This window comes from Cryptomeria japonica, chromosome 10, assembly GCF_030272615.1.
Source record: "Cryptomeria japonica chromosome 10, Sugi_1.0, whole genome shotgun sequence".
NCBI classification, from domain to species: domain Eukaryota; kingdom Viridiplantae; phylum Streptophyta; class Pinopsida; order Cupressales; family Cupressaceae; genus Cryptomeria; species Cryptomeria japonica.
In genome coordinates, this window is record NC_081414.1 from 235,407,139 (window position 1) to 235,423,296 (window position 16,158).

The following is a 16,158-nucleotide window of genomic DNA, read 5'->3' on the forward strand; positions in this document are numbered from 1 at the left end:
ACCCAAGATGGATGGAAGGGATGGAGAGTTTGAATTTGGAATGAAAGGACCTAAAATGCATTTGGAGGATGAAGAGTTTGTCTTTGGAAAAAAATGACCTAAAATGGATTTGGAGGATGAAAAGTTTGAAATGAAAGGACCTAAAACGGATTTGGAGGATGAAGATATTGACTTTGGAACGAAAGGACCTAAAATGGATTCGGAGGGTGAAGAGATTTCTTGATCTTGATCTTGACTTGGAGTAGGATCATTTGAGTTTGTGATTTTCTCTTGATTTTGAATTACATTAGTGAAGGAGATGGAAGGGATGCCATTCTCTTTCTTAGGAGGTGGATGTTGAATGGGACTCTGCTCTTGAGATAAAAGAGGATCATCGTGGATGGAATACCAAAATCTTAGGGGATCATCATAAGATTCTTGATAGGTAGGATCTTGATAAAAAATGGGATTAGATTGGAGAGCTATGATATCTTGATCTTGATTTAGGCTAGGACTCATTTCCTTTGAATAAGCTTTTTCTTTTTCAAGTGACAAGGGATGATCACATGAGTGATCAAAGTTTAAATTTAGATAGGTTGATGTTGTTGACTTGAAAGATACTTCATTTTGGATACTCAAGCTCACTAAGTTGAATAGAGGGTTTGTTCGATAGGCCCCTATGACAAAGCACGTCAAATGATATGTATAAAATCTCTTGATATGGAAACTTGATTTGACTAACTTGAATACCTAGCTAGGTATTATTGTCGTTGAGATAGTTGGATGATAAACTCTTGATCACTTGGTTTGATACTCCCCTAATCTTGTTGGATGAAAGTATTGACTTAAGATAGTTTGAAAAGTTGGTAACCACCTCAAAAGATGCTATGTAGGATTTGAAAATTCTTTTCTCTCTAAGAATGCTCTTTGTTCTTTGTTTTGAATTGATTGTTGTATTGGTCGATTTGCAAGATATTTCAATGTTCATAACAAGAAGACATGACACACATGAAAACAATGATCATCCCTATGTAAGTTATGAAACTAAATATAAAGTACTGATGCCAATAGCTAACAAGATGAGAGGGGGGGGGTGAATCATACAAACTTAATCTTCCATAAAATCATCAGATTCAACCTCGATAACTTATACTTCAGTAATATAACCAAAAACTGCTAAACATGCAAACTCATAACCACATAATCATCATAACACACATAACACCAGATTTAACGTGGAAACCCAAATAGGGAAAAACCACTGTGGGATTTCGGACCCACTAAGAAATATACTCTTCTAGAGAGTATGCTCAGTTAAAAGCAAATCCTGTTAAAGATTACAAACACATTGCTAGATGTGACCCGGTTAAGGGATTTTCCTCAGATCTGTTAGGATCTTCACTTTGTTAGAAGTGACCTTGTCAAAGGATTTCAAACACTCATTTAGAATGTTACCTTGCTAGAGGGTTTACAAATAAGACTGTTAAGTCCACTCGGTTAAGAGATTTTCTGTCACTTACAAAATAACAGTAATAAAAATATATCTGTAACTTCACATCTAATATGCTAAAGCAGATTCTTATTTGCTCAAAACAATCTAGTCATAGGACTTATCTTGTCCCTCTGCTGGGCTCCCTACTCTGTTATTCAAACAGGTCTTCAAGCTTCTGTGCTCGGTAATCACTATGTAGCATCCCTGTGCTTACACTTGCCCGCATACATTGTTTATCAACAATTCCTTATTTATAAACAATTGCTAACCGCTTAATCTCCTTGATCACATTTCCCATGATCAATCTTAGCCATCATATTTTCAAACTTGACTAGGTTCAATGTATCCTTCAATCTGAAAATGTTTTACCTTGCCTAGGGACTTGCATTCCTTTCTTGGAACTTGCACAAGGTTATTATAGTTCAATCTGTGCTGTAGATCTTCCTGCCGATCTCCCATTGCCATAGATCCTTAACAAACTTTATGCATGACATACCAATCATTTATACATCTCCAGCTCATCATTGTCCTTCATTAAATAATGCTTTTATCCATCCAATGCGATCTGTCAAAACTCGGTTACAACTCGATAAATACTAAACTTTACTCGGTAGACATTCCACCTTCATTAACCGATATCGATAACCTTAGGGTTTACCGACTAGGTTCCTTAGGGTTTACCAACTAGGTTCTTTGCTCGGTGACATAGTATAGTATTAACCTTACAATCAACAACATATGTAGGATATCAAAACAATCTAAACATCATGATCTCATCATTGTCTAACACGGTAATAGTTGCCCATTGAATATCTTATTTCTCCCCTTATTCATCACATTCTTTCTGTGTCTTTTACCGACATCTTAATTCTCTTCAAATCAATCTTCTCAAGATATGGCAACATCATACTGAATCAGGAAATCAATTTCTTGACATCAATGACAAAATAATGTTATAAAGATAGTTATCATCCTTCTTCAGTTATATCAATAATCTCCAACAACCTTTTCAATATCCTCAATGAATATCAACAATCTCCTTTTATTGAAATGCCAACAATCTTTCTTTCTACTGAAATGCCAACAATCTCCCCCTTTGGCATTGATGGCAAAACCAACTTTTAAATGGTAATACCAACAAGATATTCAAGTTGATTTGGATTCAGATTACTGTTAGACTTCTCCTGTTATCCTTGAGCTATTAAAATCTTCTGAAGTCTTCTCCCTTTTCCATTAGGCTCCTGAGCTGTTGTCTTGCATTTAGTCTGCTCCCTTTTGCGGTCTTCTCCCCCTGCCATTAGTCTTCTGTTATCTTCTTCATTTAGGGCTTTTCCATTCAGTCAACCATTTAGTCTTCTCCCCCTTTGATAACAATGCCAAAAAGTAAAAGAACTAAATCATGATTTCTTCCCCTATGAAGTGATTTGCCTTGCTATATATCATCTCAGTCTCGGTCAGAGCAACTTGTCTTTATTCACTATTTCCTGCACACCTTTAGAAAACCTTCTAAAGTGCGTAAATCAACATCAATCCACACATAATATTATGTAGATTCATTGAATTGATGCTTTCACCGAACTCTGTCAGTGAGTAGAAGATAGGGGTAGGACCCCTAACTTGCTTCTGAGATACTCAAAAGTGTCCCTTGGCAGTGGCTTAGTGAAGATGTCTGCTAATTGCTCCTTTGAACTGATATATTCCAGCACAACTTTCTTCTCTTGAACTTCTTCTCTGAGATAATGATACTTTATAGATATATGTTTTGTCTTAGAGTGCATTACTGGATTCTTTGAAATGTTAATGGCACTAGTATTATCATAGAATATAGTTACTGGCTCAGTAACTTTCTCATTTATACCTTCCAACAGTTGTTTGATCCATACTATATTGGTACAATTCAATGCTGTAGCAACATTTTTAGCTTCTGTTGTTGACTGTGAAATACATCCTTGTTTCTTGCTAAGCCAACTCACTAGTCTTTCTCCTAAAAAGAAAGCTCCACCACTTTTGCTTTTCCTGTCATCTATGTTGCCCGCCCAATCAACATCAATATAAACTTTAAAAAAATCATTCTTCTTTTCATATACTAAGCCATAATCTTCAGTGCCTCTCAGGTATCTGAAAATTCTCTTGATTGCTGTCATATAGGTTTCCTTGGGATCTGTAGAAAATCTTGCAACAATACCTACTACATGTGCTATATCCGATCTACTATGCACAACATATTGAAACTTTCCAATCATAGATCGGTAAAGTGTCTCATCAACAGATGCAAATTCATCATTCTTTGATAGTTTACAGTTAGTAGTCATAGGAGTACTTACTGGTTTAGAATCCTCCATTCCAAATTTCTTCAAGATTTCCTTTATGTACTTGGATTGAGTAATGAAAATCTCATCTTTCATTTGCAGTATCTGTAAACCTATAAAATACTTTATCTCACTGATTAATGACATCTCAAATTCTTTGCTCATTTCATCTCCAAAGTTCTTGCATAAGGAGTCATTACCACAAAAAATAATATCATCAACAAATATGGCTGAGATCAGTATTCCATTGTCCTCATCATTCTTCATGTACATATTGTTGTTTTCACTTGTCCTTATAAAACCAATCTTGATTAAGAGTGCAGTCTCTCATACCATGCTCTAGGTGCTTATTTCAGACCATATAAAGCTTTGTTTAATTTACACACTTGATCTTTACTCTTGTCTTCAACAAATCCTTCTTTACTCTTGTCTTCAACAAATCCTTTAGGTTGTTCAATGTAAACTTCTTCTTCTAGTATACCATTCAAAAATGCAGATTTAACATCCATTTGATATACCTTGAAATTTTTGAAAGCAACATATGCGAACAATGTTCTTACTCCCTCAAGTCTAGCCATAGGTGCAAAAGTCTCACCATAATCTATTCCTTCTTCTTGAGCATAACCTTTGCAAACTAGTCTTGCTTTGTTGTGAATGACCTCACCTTTTTCATTTAGCTTGTTTCTGAAAATCCACTTTGTACCGATTACATTTTTGTCCTTTGGTCTTGGGATCAATGTCCATGTGTCATTCTTCTTGATTTGATCAATCTCTTCTGTCATAGCATTTACCCAATCTTCACTGTTAAATGCCTGTTTCACTATTCTCTTTTCAAATTCAGATATCAGACATGTGTTCTGTCTCAGTTTGTTCCTTGTCATCATTGGATCATCCTTATCTCCTATAATTTGACTTGATGCATGATGTCTTCTAACATATTCGACTAATATAGGCTTGGTAGGTTCTGTATGATCTTCTTCATCACTCGGTAACTGGACATTATCTTCATTTTCTTCAATAGCTTTCTCGGCAGGACTTCTCGGTTGAACATAAACAAATTCTTCATAATCTTCTGGTTCTTTGGAATTTCCTTCATCATTTCTTTCTACAAATTCATCAATTTTCACATTTGCACTTTCTACTATTTTGTTAGATGATTTGATCAGACATTTAAATGCTTTACTTCTAGAAGAATAACCAAGAAATGTTCCTTCTTCACTTTTCTAATCAAACTTTCCAAATCTGTCATCTTTGTGAACATAGCATCTACTTCCAAAGATTTTAATATAACTTACATTAGGTTTCTTGTCATACCAGATCTCATATGGTGTCTTCATAGTTCCTTTCTTCAGTTGAACTCGGTTCAAGGTGTAAACTGCAGTGTTGATTGCTTCTCTCCAAAATGTTTGAGGTACCCTCTTTTCTATCATCAGGGTTCTTGCACAATCTAAAATTGATCTATTTCTTCTCTCGGCTATCCCATTTTGTTGAGGTGTTCTCGGTGCAGATACTTGCCTTTTTATACCATGACCATTGTAGAATAAGTTAAATTCATCAGAAGTGAACTCTCCTCCTCTATCAGATCTGAGACATTTTAGTTGTCTTCCTGTTTCATTTTCAACTCTTGCCTTGTACCATTTAAACATTTGAAAAGCTTTTGATTTTTCTTTTAAAAACATAACTGACATCATCCTTGAGTAATCATCCACAAATAATATGAAATATTTATCACCATAATAACTTTGAACTTTCATGGGACCACAAAGATCAGTGTGTACTAGATCTAAAATTCCTTTATAAGTGTAGGACTTACTTGTAAAGCTTGATCTTGTCATCTTACCCATTTGGCATCCTCGGCACATAACATTCTCAGGTTTTTCCAGACTCGGTAGACCTCTTACTCGATGCTTCTTACTTATTTTGATCAGATTATCAAAATTCACATGACAAAACCTTTTATGCAATAACTAGGTATCATCTATCTTAGCATAAAGACACTTGTTTTGAGTTGAGTCAAGATGAAATGTATTACGTTTTGTTTGTGTCCCGGTAGCAACTAACTTTCCATGCTTGTCATGAACTTTGACAATTCCTTTCTAAAATTCTATTCGATATCCTGTATTGTTTAGCTATGCTACACTCAACAAATTGTATTTCAAACCTTCAACCTAGTATACATCATCACATTTAGCATTGTCAAGAAGTGTTATAGATATTTTACCTTTCACCGGACATGGTGCATCATTACCAAATCTTACATAGCCTCCATCATAGTCTTCTAATTTAACAAACTTGTGTTTATCACCTGTCATGTGATGTGAGCATCCACTGTCTATGATCCAAGAATCATTATTATTTATGTGAGATATTAGGGATTTTTATTCATACCTTTCTTCATCAGATCCATCTTTAATAGCCACATAAACAACTTCCTCTCTATCAGTTTCATCAGATTTATCATCGTTGGATTCCTCATCAACTACTAGACATGTCTTTCTATCTCTCCTTCTGAAGTCTCGATGTCCTCTGTATGGGTTGTCTTTTTTCCTGTTATCTTGGTATTCTCTCTTTTCCCTAGATTCTTTGTCAGGGCAGTTAGAAGCCATATGTCCTATTATATCACAATTGAAACATTTTAAAGGTAGCTTTCCTTTACACTTACCTTTTCCTCTCGGTAACCTTCTAGCTAATAATGCTTCAAACTCTTCTTGCTTCTTGATTTCCTCATACATTTTGTGCACTTCTTCCATGTTCTTACGAAATCTTTCACTTGCTCCACTGTGATTCCCTTCTAAGTACTTACTCATTCTATCATTGTATTCATCAGATTCACCAATATGAAAAGAACTGAATACAGATTCTACTTTATTTACCAAAGATCCACTGTTATCAAAACTACTTAACTCAAATGCATGTAGCTTACCAATAGTAGCATCCAAAGAAACTGACATGTTAGGTACAGACCTCAATTCATTGATTGCAAAGACTCGAATAGCATAAGCTGGTAGAAGGGTTCTCAACAACTTACTTGTTACATCCTTTTCTTCAATAGTTCCTCCTGCTCCTTTAATTTGATTGACAGTCTCCTTTAACCTTGTATTGTATTGGGTTATGTTCTCACCTTCATTTATTCTCATGGATTCAAGTTGTCCTTTTAGACTAACTACTTTTGCTCTTTGAACATGTTCATCACCGCCATACATAGATATGAGCTTAGTCCACATTGCTTTTGCATCATTACAACCTTCTAGATCATTAAACTCTGAGTCGGTCAATGCTGATGTTATTTCAATCATAGCTTGAATGTGTTCTTGCTTTGCCTTTATCTCTTCCAAGGTCATCGGGTTGGTGCTTGGTGGTATGTAATCATTCTCCAAATAATATGTTGCATATTCTCCAATTCCTGATAAATGTAGCTTCATCCTTTTTCTGCCATGTGGAGAAACTTGACTTGTTCAGCTTTGGTGCATCCCTTTTATACATCTTCGGATATTTGCCTCAAGTACCTTTAAACTTTTCTTCCAGAGTCCAAAGCTCTGATACCAATTGTAAGTTCTGATACTAAATGTAAATTACTGATGCCAATAGCTAACAAGATGAGAGGGGGGGGGTGTGAATCATACAAACTTAATCTTCCATAAAATCAACAGATTTTACCTCGGTAACTTATACTTTAGTTTATAACCAAAAACTGCTAAACATGCAAACTCATAACCACATAATCATCATAACACACATAACACCAGATTTAACATGGAAACCCAAACAGGGAAAAACCATTATGGGATTTCGGACCCACTAAGAAATATACTCTTCTAGAGTATGCTCAGTTAAAAGCAAATCCTGTTAAAGATTACAAACACATTGCTATATGTGACCCGGTTAAGGGATTTCCCTCATATCTGTTAGGATCTTCACTTTGTTAGAAGTGACCTTGTCAAAGGATCTCAAACACTCATTTAGAATGTTACCTTGCTAGAGGGTTTACAAATAAGACTGTTAAGTCCACTCGGTTAAGAGATTTTCCGTCACTTACAAAATAACAGTAATAAAAATATATCTGCAACTTCACATCTAATGTGCTAAAGCAGATTCTTATTTGCTCAAAACAATCTAGTCATAGGACTTATCTTGTCCCTCTGCTGGGCTCCCTACTCTGTTATTCAAACAGGTCTTCAAGCTTCTGTGCTCGGTAATCACTATGTAGCATCCCTGTGCTTACACTTGCTCGCATACATTGTTTATCAACAATTCCTTATTTATAAACAATTGCTAACCGCTTAATCTCCTTGATCACATTTCCCATGATCAATCTTAGCCATCAGATCTTCAAACTTGACCAGGTTCAATGTATCCTTCGATCTGAAAACATTTTACCTTGCCTAGGGACTTGCATTCCTTTCTTGGAACTTGCACAAGGTTATTGTGGTTCAATCTGTGCTGTAGATCTTCTTGCCGATCTCCCATTGCCATAGATCCTTAACAAACTTCATGCACGACATACCAATCATTTATACATCTCCAGCTCATCATTTTCCTTCATTAAATAATGCTTTTATCCATCCAATGCGATCTGTCAAAACTCGGTTGCAACACGGTAAATACTAAACTTTACTCAGTAGACATTCCGCCTTCATTAACCGATATCGATAACCTTAGGGTTTATCGACTAGGTTCCTTAGGGTTTACCGACTAGGTTCTTTGCTCGGTGACATAGTATAGTATTAACTTTACAATCAACAACATATGTAGGATATCAAAACAATCTAAACATCATGATCTCATCATTATCTAACTCGGTAATAGTTGCCCATTGAATATCTTATTTCTTCCCCTATTCATCACATTCTTTCTGTGTCTTTTACCGACATCTTAATTCTCTTCAAATCAATCTTCTCAAGATATGACAACATCATACTAAATCAGGAAATCAATTTCTTGACATCAATGACAAAATAATGTTATAAATATAGTTATCATCCTTCTTCAGTTATATCAATAATCTCCAACAACCTTCTCAATATCCTTAATGAATATCAACAATCTCCTTCTATTGAAATGCCAACAATCTTTCTTTCTACTGAAATGCCAACAATCTCCTTCTTTGGATGAAAGTCTTGCCTAAAGATAGTTTGAAAAGTTGATAACCACCTCAAAAGATGCTTTGTAGGATTTGAAAATTCTTTTCTCTCTAAGATTGCTCTTTGTTCTTTGTTTTGAAATGATTGTTGTATTGGTCGATTTACAAGATATTTCAATGTTCATAACAAGAAGACATGACACACATGAAAACAATGATCATCCCTATGCTAAACATTGAGTGTATGTTTTTGTGAGGATATTTTCAAATCCCCAATGTTTTCACTGGTTTGATTTACAATAAAGGACACATCAGATAGACACTTTATTCAAAGGTCATCAACAATATCATAGCCCACTAGTCTCGATACTCCGTCAGCTCAAACAACCTTGTCACCCCTAGAGGGCGCCCGTTTTTTTGCCTTTTTCTAGAAATTAACCCAAAGAGAATTGCTCCTCAATTGAGTAGTTATCTTGGGAGATATATGGTGAATAATCTTGGGGGTAGATTCTTCCCCACCCTTGCATTATGATATTGCCAATGTATGGTAACTGACTTGGCTCAAAGTTTCTACTTCTATGGTTCATAGTAAGGATTTCGTTCAACGCGGAAAATGATAAACTCAGTTAAGAGGCTTCCCAACCTTTAGAACAAAGGCTTTTCGCATCACAAGGATACTAGGGGAAGGCTATCAAATACACACTTCCGTTGGAGGGGATTTTCATCAGCCTCCACATTTGATTATAGTGGGTCGGTAAACTTGGTGATAAAGTCGTTTCCCACTTGGGTCGTACCCTTCACACTAGCCCTTTCGAGGCTTCGGGAAGGGAGGCCCTCTAAAGGATTTAATTGCTTGAAACTAAAGAAAGCATAAAGGAGTGGGTTTGGCTTTTTTGGTCACCCAATTAAGGGGAGAGCATATACCTTCCACTTAAGACAAAGCAATCAAAGTTCTTTTTAACCTTTTCAAAGCAATTTTTGGCTGTCCTATTTGGAGATGTTACTCCAACAAGCATGGTGTTTATTTTAGCCCCACATAGCAAATGATCTTCTAAACTAAGAATTGGAAATCCTGGTCAACAAAATGAAAATCGTTGCAAAAAGTAACTTGCTTTATAAGAATGGACAATTTGATTGTTCTTTTTAACTTGCAAAAAATAAGATTGATTGCGCTTTTAACCTTTGCAAGAAAATGAAAGATTGTTGTTCTTTTTAGAGCCCAAAATTTGAGGTGTGATTCCAACCTTGCTCGAAAGTAAATGTTTGATTTGTTGTTCTTTTTACCTTGCAAATGTGATTATTTTTAGAGCCAAAAAACAAGTGAGGTACTTTTTAGAACACCAAATTAAAAAATCAAGTTATTTTTACCCAAAAGGAAATATGAATTCCTTTTAACCAACTTTGAAAAAGCTAGAAAAGAAATCACTAAATCCTAACTTAACTCCTCCAAATATGAAAGAAACTGTTAGAAACCTGTAATAAAAAAGAAGTTAGTGAAAATTCAAAACCTTAGGTGGGCTTCCACAAGCCTAATTTCAAATCTTGGTTACAAATTTTTCACTCTTGATCCTGAAATGCCTTGAAATTTGACTAAGCCTGAAATTTGGAGGATCTTCCAAAAACTAGATTTTGCATTATAACTCCTAGAGGTCTGAAACCCCTCTCAAACATCCTGACAATATATATGGAATATAACTTAAAGTATAAGAAAGAGAAAAGAGAAGATGAAATGTCACTTATACTTAAATTTCAAGATTTGATTACAAATTTTGCACTGTTTCAAATGTGCTAAACTATCTATCAAATGCGCTAACCTATGTTACAAAAGTGCTAACCTATGTTACAAAAGCGCTAACCCATGTTATAGAAGCACTAACCCGTGCGACAAAGGTGCTAACCTACTGTTTGAATGCGTGGATTCATGATAAAAAGCACTATTCTATTGAAAGCAGGTGCTAACCTAAGCAACAAAAGCGCTAACCTATCTAACAAAAGCGTTGTCAAATTTCATGTGAAATTGATTTACAAAAGTGTTAAACTAGTTCTACGAGAATAAGATAGGATCTTAGAAAGATAAGTTCGAGGCTTGAGCCCCACGGTGGGTGCCAAAATGTGTCGAATTGAATTTCATCATCAAAATACTACCTGCAACATGTTAGTTTCACAAAATACAAAAGAAATGCTACAAGAAATCCAAACTCAACCAATGAAACTACATGAAATTGATATTAAAATAAAAACACTATTTTTACCTTCATGATTTAAGTCTCATTGTGTCGTAACTCCACTGTTCCTGGTTGCAGATGGTGTGCTCTCAAACAAGCACTGATAGCTTCCAAGATGGCATATGAGAATAGACTGATAACTGATACTATGATATGCAATGCTAAATGATTATGCTATTTGCTTCAAGATTAAAACTCACGGATGCATAAGTTTTCATAAATGATTAGCTTTGAAAACTCACTTGAAGACTAACTCTCTCTCAACTCAAACTCCTGATTTTATAGACCTTGAGAGGATAAGATGATGTGGCCAGGATCAACGGTCATGATCAAATTTGTAGATTTGAATGGTTGTGAGCAAAGGTGAAGGTTGAGAGAAAGGGGGAAGGAGAAGACAAGTGTCACTCATCTCACCTTGACTGGGTTGCTGACTGAGGGAATCTAGGGATGGTTAGAGAAGATTTAGGCATGAGAGGAAAAGTGGACTCAAGTCCTTCCTAAGATGTAGGGGTGTTGGAGAGAATATAGAAGGAGGTTAGGAAATATGTGTACGTACACAATATTTCATTAATTTGGAGGTTGAAGATAAATGATGAATTAATATTTAAGAAATCTTAATATCTTTAGCCACATGATTGATGAGTTGGCAAAGGGAAGATTAAGTGGAGATGGAAGGTGAGTTGGAAAAGAGATTAAATAATTAAGAATTATTTAATATTTGAGACTATAGGATATAAGAATAATAATTAAATATTAGATATTCAAATGATTGGAGGAAATAATTAAATATTAGATATTCAATTAATTGATTAGAAGAATAATTAAATATTAGATATTCAATTAATTGATTAGAAGAATAATTAAATATTAGATATTCAATTAATTGATTAGAAGAATAATTAAATATTAGATATTTAATTATTTAGAGGAATAGGATAAATGAATTAATTAATAAAATATTTCAATTAAATTAATTAATAGAAAGACATGAAATGAATTAAATAAATTAATCTTTTCAAATTAACTATTTAATAGAAGAATAAATATATATTTATTTAAGTGCTCATAGCCAATTTTTATGTGTATAGAGATACATTATGGGGGAATTACCTTTAACAAAAGCGCTATCAATATTGAAACAAATGTTGGGGCTGCAAGTCCTTTTATTGATATGTTAGCATCCTCCCTCTCTCCACTGTTAGCGTTTACGTTGATTCTAATCTTATCTAGTGATCTCTCTCTCTCTCTCTCTCTCTCTCTCTCTTGATGTTTTTATCAGGATTTAATTGTATAGTTTTGTGTGTTAGTCTTATTGGTCCATGTTTCATGAGTAGTGGTTGATAATAACCCATCATTCAAGAGCATGAATTGTCCACTTGATGCTCATTGCATCTAGGTGATCCACACAAGGGTGATGCATTTAGATTTCTTAGGAGGTTACCAATGATTAATATTAGGGCTCCTACACAATACATAACTTCTTATGGATGAACTGTATCAAAATTTCAAGGGATTTTTCTCCATCAAACTGTGAACATGCTAAGTTACATTTGACATGGGAAAGGATATGGCAATGTAAGAAGTAGAACATAGTGATTGCTAGGAATTACACACAATAGCATTTAGTCAACTCATTAAATGGGTGGAGTCAGATAGTTGTAATGTCTTCTTTTGGGATTGACCTAATTCTTTCCCTAAAACCACAAGTTCCATTAAAACAAGAAATGTAAAATAGTTAGAGTTATAATTTTACCAATTAAAAAAGCTTTAAGCAAGATAAATCCTGGCTTATGTCCTACAACCATGTTAGACAATGTTGGAAATGTAATTGATAAGACCAATTTATTTCATTAGGCCTAGGGTTTAATCACAAATAAATGCATACATAATCAATTGCATTAATGATCACGTGTTAATATTAAATAATATTGAACCAAAAGAATAAATATGAAACATACTTAAATATAGTAATAAACCATATTATAGGGTTGAAAGAAAGAAATATGATAGGGCACCCAAAACATCCCTCATTTAATCCCAAGGGTGTGTTTTTGCACTCGTTGGTCCCAAGTGGCAGACACTTTAGACATCCAACATGGGGTGACCTACTTAGTGGGCAAACCCATCTCCCCCTTCCCTATTTGTGCCACTTCATTAACCCACATATAAGGGTGTCCACAAAAAAATCAATGTAGAGGTTGGAGAGGAAGCCGTGATAACCTAGAACATCTCATCTAGGCCCAAGGATGTGTCGTTGCACCCCTTGGACCCAAGTGACAAACACTTTAGACATCCAACATTGGGTGGTCTACTTAGAAAGGAGGTTCCATCTCCGCTCTCCCTCCTTGTACTCCCTTACTAACCTCGTCATGATTGATTGCAACAATTTGATGAATAAACTAAGAATCTATATATTTGACATTATTGCCCATATCCTGTTGGCAACAATAATGAAGGAAAAAAGAGAGAGGGGGAGAATCAGTTTTCACCAGATTAAACAATTTAAACACAAATTTAAATATGATCAACTACAACAATAATAAAGATAAACACAATAACAATAACACACATAACACCAAGATTTTTGATGTGCAAAACCCGGTCAAGGGAAAAACCACGGTGGGAACCTACCCACAATAAGATGATACTCTATAGTAGTATGTGTAAATATTACAATGGGTAATGCACATGCATTCAGACACACTGCCTAGAGCTCATTGCTCAAAATATAATGACCCGTAAGGCTACAACCCTCAGGGAAGGTTCGCTACCTTACAATAAAATTTTAACTACAATCCAGTTTAGATGAACTGAAAGAATAACATCTCCTAATGCTTGATGACAATTCTGATTAAGCTCATTTATCTGCCCTGCAACACTCTTTACTCTATACTCCACACTGAAATATGATTTCGCTTATTTGCACATACACCACTCTTTGATAATGCAAACACCACCACCATATACAAATTAAATGAATATAATACCCATTTATACAAATCATCAACCTTGACTACAAGGTCGGCTGAACCCTTAACACCTAATTATAAAATTACATGAGACAATACATAAATCAACCACCAGACCAATACAATGCCATTGCCGACATAGAATGGACCCAAATCAAATCCTTGAACATGCAATGCCACCAGAAATCCTGCCAAGATCAACCGCAACATGCTACACCGTAAAAAATACCACATAACACGGAAAACATCACCAGACCCATAAGATCTTCAATAAATCTCACAAAGAGCAATGCGGACCACCAAAACAAATAGGACATGATTAGGAAACACAAACAAGCATACATTAGGATCTTCCGCAATAGCTACACCAACACCACTTAATGAAATTTCCATCGATCAACAAACTGATACTCAAGAACACTTAACAACAATAATTGGGACTGGAATGATAAATTGCAGAGCACCAAATCACAAACCATCTGAATTGAAGATACACACAAACATCCCAATCACTCTCCCAAATATGCAACCGAGGATACAATCATACCAGAGCACAACAGATCAAATACTAAGTTAACTCTCTTCAATACCGAACACAAGAATATGTTGACATCAATGAAAACAACAAATCCTAGTAGCAACAATATCCAACTATCCAATATATGAGAGGTTATTTACTATCATGTTTCATACATATTACTGCCTATATCAATATGTGATGATTTATGCATAAAAATATTATCATGTTGCATACCACAAAGATGAACATGACACAAGATTTTTGTATATGAATTTTAATACTTATATTAAATTGTAGATGAGTGATGATTACATATAATGTTTTCTACTTTGATCAATATCCTTGATCTTGTTTGATGTATGAGTACTTCTGCTCTTCTTTGATTGCCTAATTGCTTATGCTGTTTGATCTCCACACAGACTTGTTGATTTTAGGCTATATATAAAATTTAGAATTAGGCTCAATATTTGAGATCAGATCAAATGCTTCCCTATTTGATTTCTACTATTCTTTCTAATTTGCTATTTTTCCAACATATTTGTTGTTATACTCAAAATTCTACTTTTAATATGGACTGAGATATCTTATTTTCTACCTTTTTTCCCATGCCCATCTTATCTTCCTCTTAAACCATGTCGTTCTTCTTCAAGAGGGCGACTGATTGAAAAGATATATCCCTTCACAAAATGAGATTATTGTTCTTTCTTTTTACTCTTTTAATGCACCCCCTTAATAAAAAACTTGGGCACTCCATAAGGGGTCGAAGCCTATAAATTAGTTTAAAATCAATAGACAAAAGGTGATGCTACAATGAAGGGGTCAACCCATTAAATATAATTTGATTTAATTATTTTCAATTCCAAACTTGAGGGGGTTGACCACTATTAACTTTAAATGATTTTCTCTTAACCTTGGTTGACCCTTAATATGGGTTTAACTTCGGTCGACCTTCTTCAATGAAGTATTATTATATATGTCGAATTTGAGCTACTATTGAAAATCCTAATGATTCCAGCCACAAAAACCCTAGATCTGCAATAAAATTCAACATGACATCAATGGAGAATCATCAAACATGCAAAATCATAAAATAACTCAAATGATACCATTCACACATTTAATGGGTTTGATCTTCATTTTTCTCCTATATCCATTGATCTCACTTTTAATATGTTGCTCTCAGATTTGTATGCTTGCACAAGAGCTCAATTGAGTAATGGACAATGGTTGTGATGTTGCATGCTTGATTGCAAAGATATAGGCTATGATTTCGATGAAATGTAAGTATGCTTGAACTCTAGATTTGGAAATGAGGGGAGGAAGTCTCTTTTTATAAAGAACATCCAAAAAACATAGGGATACGATTAAGAGGTGAAAAGATAAATGGTCGGCTAGGATTGAAGGGTAGGTAAAAGAAATAATAAAATAAAGGGAGGGTGGTTAGGGATAAGTTAAGAGATGAATGCCACTTGTCATGTAAAGAAAAAGCTAAATGAATTAATTAAACTAGCAGCCGCACGGTTTTTTCGTGCAATAAGTAGCCAATAGGCTTTTTTTTTTTGGAGAAAAGAAATAAACAAGAAT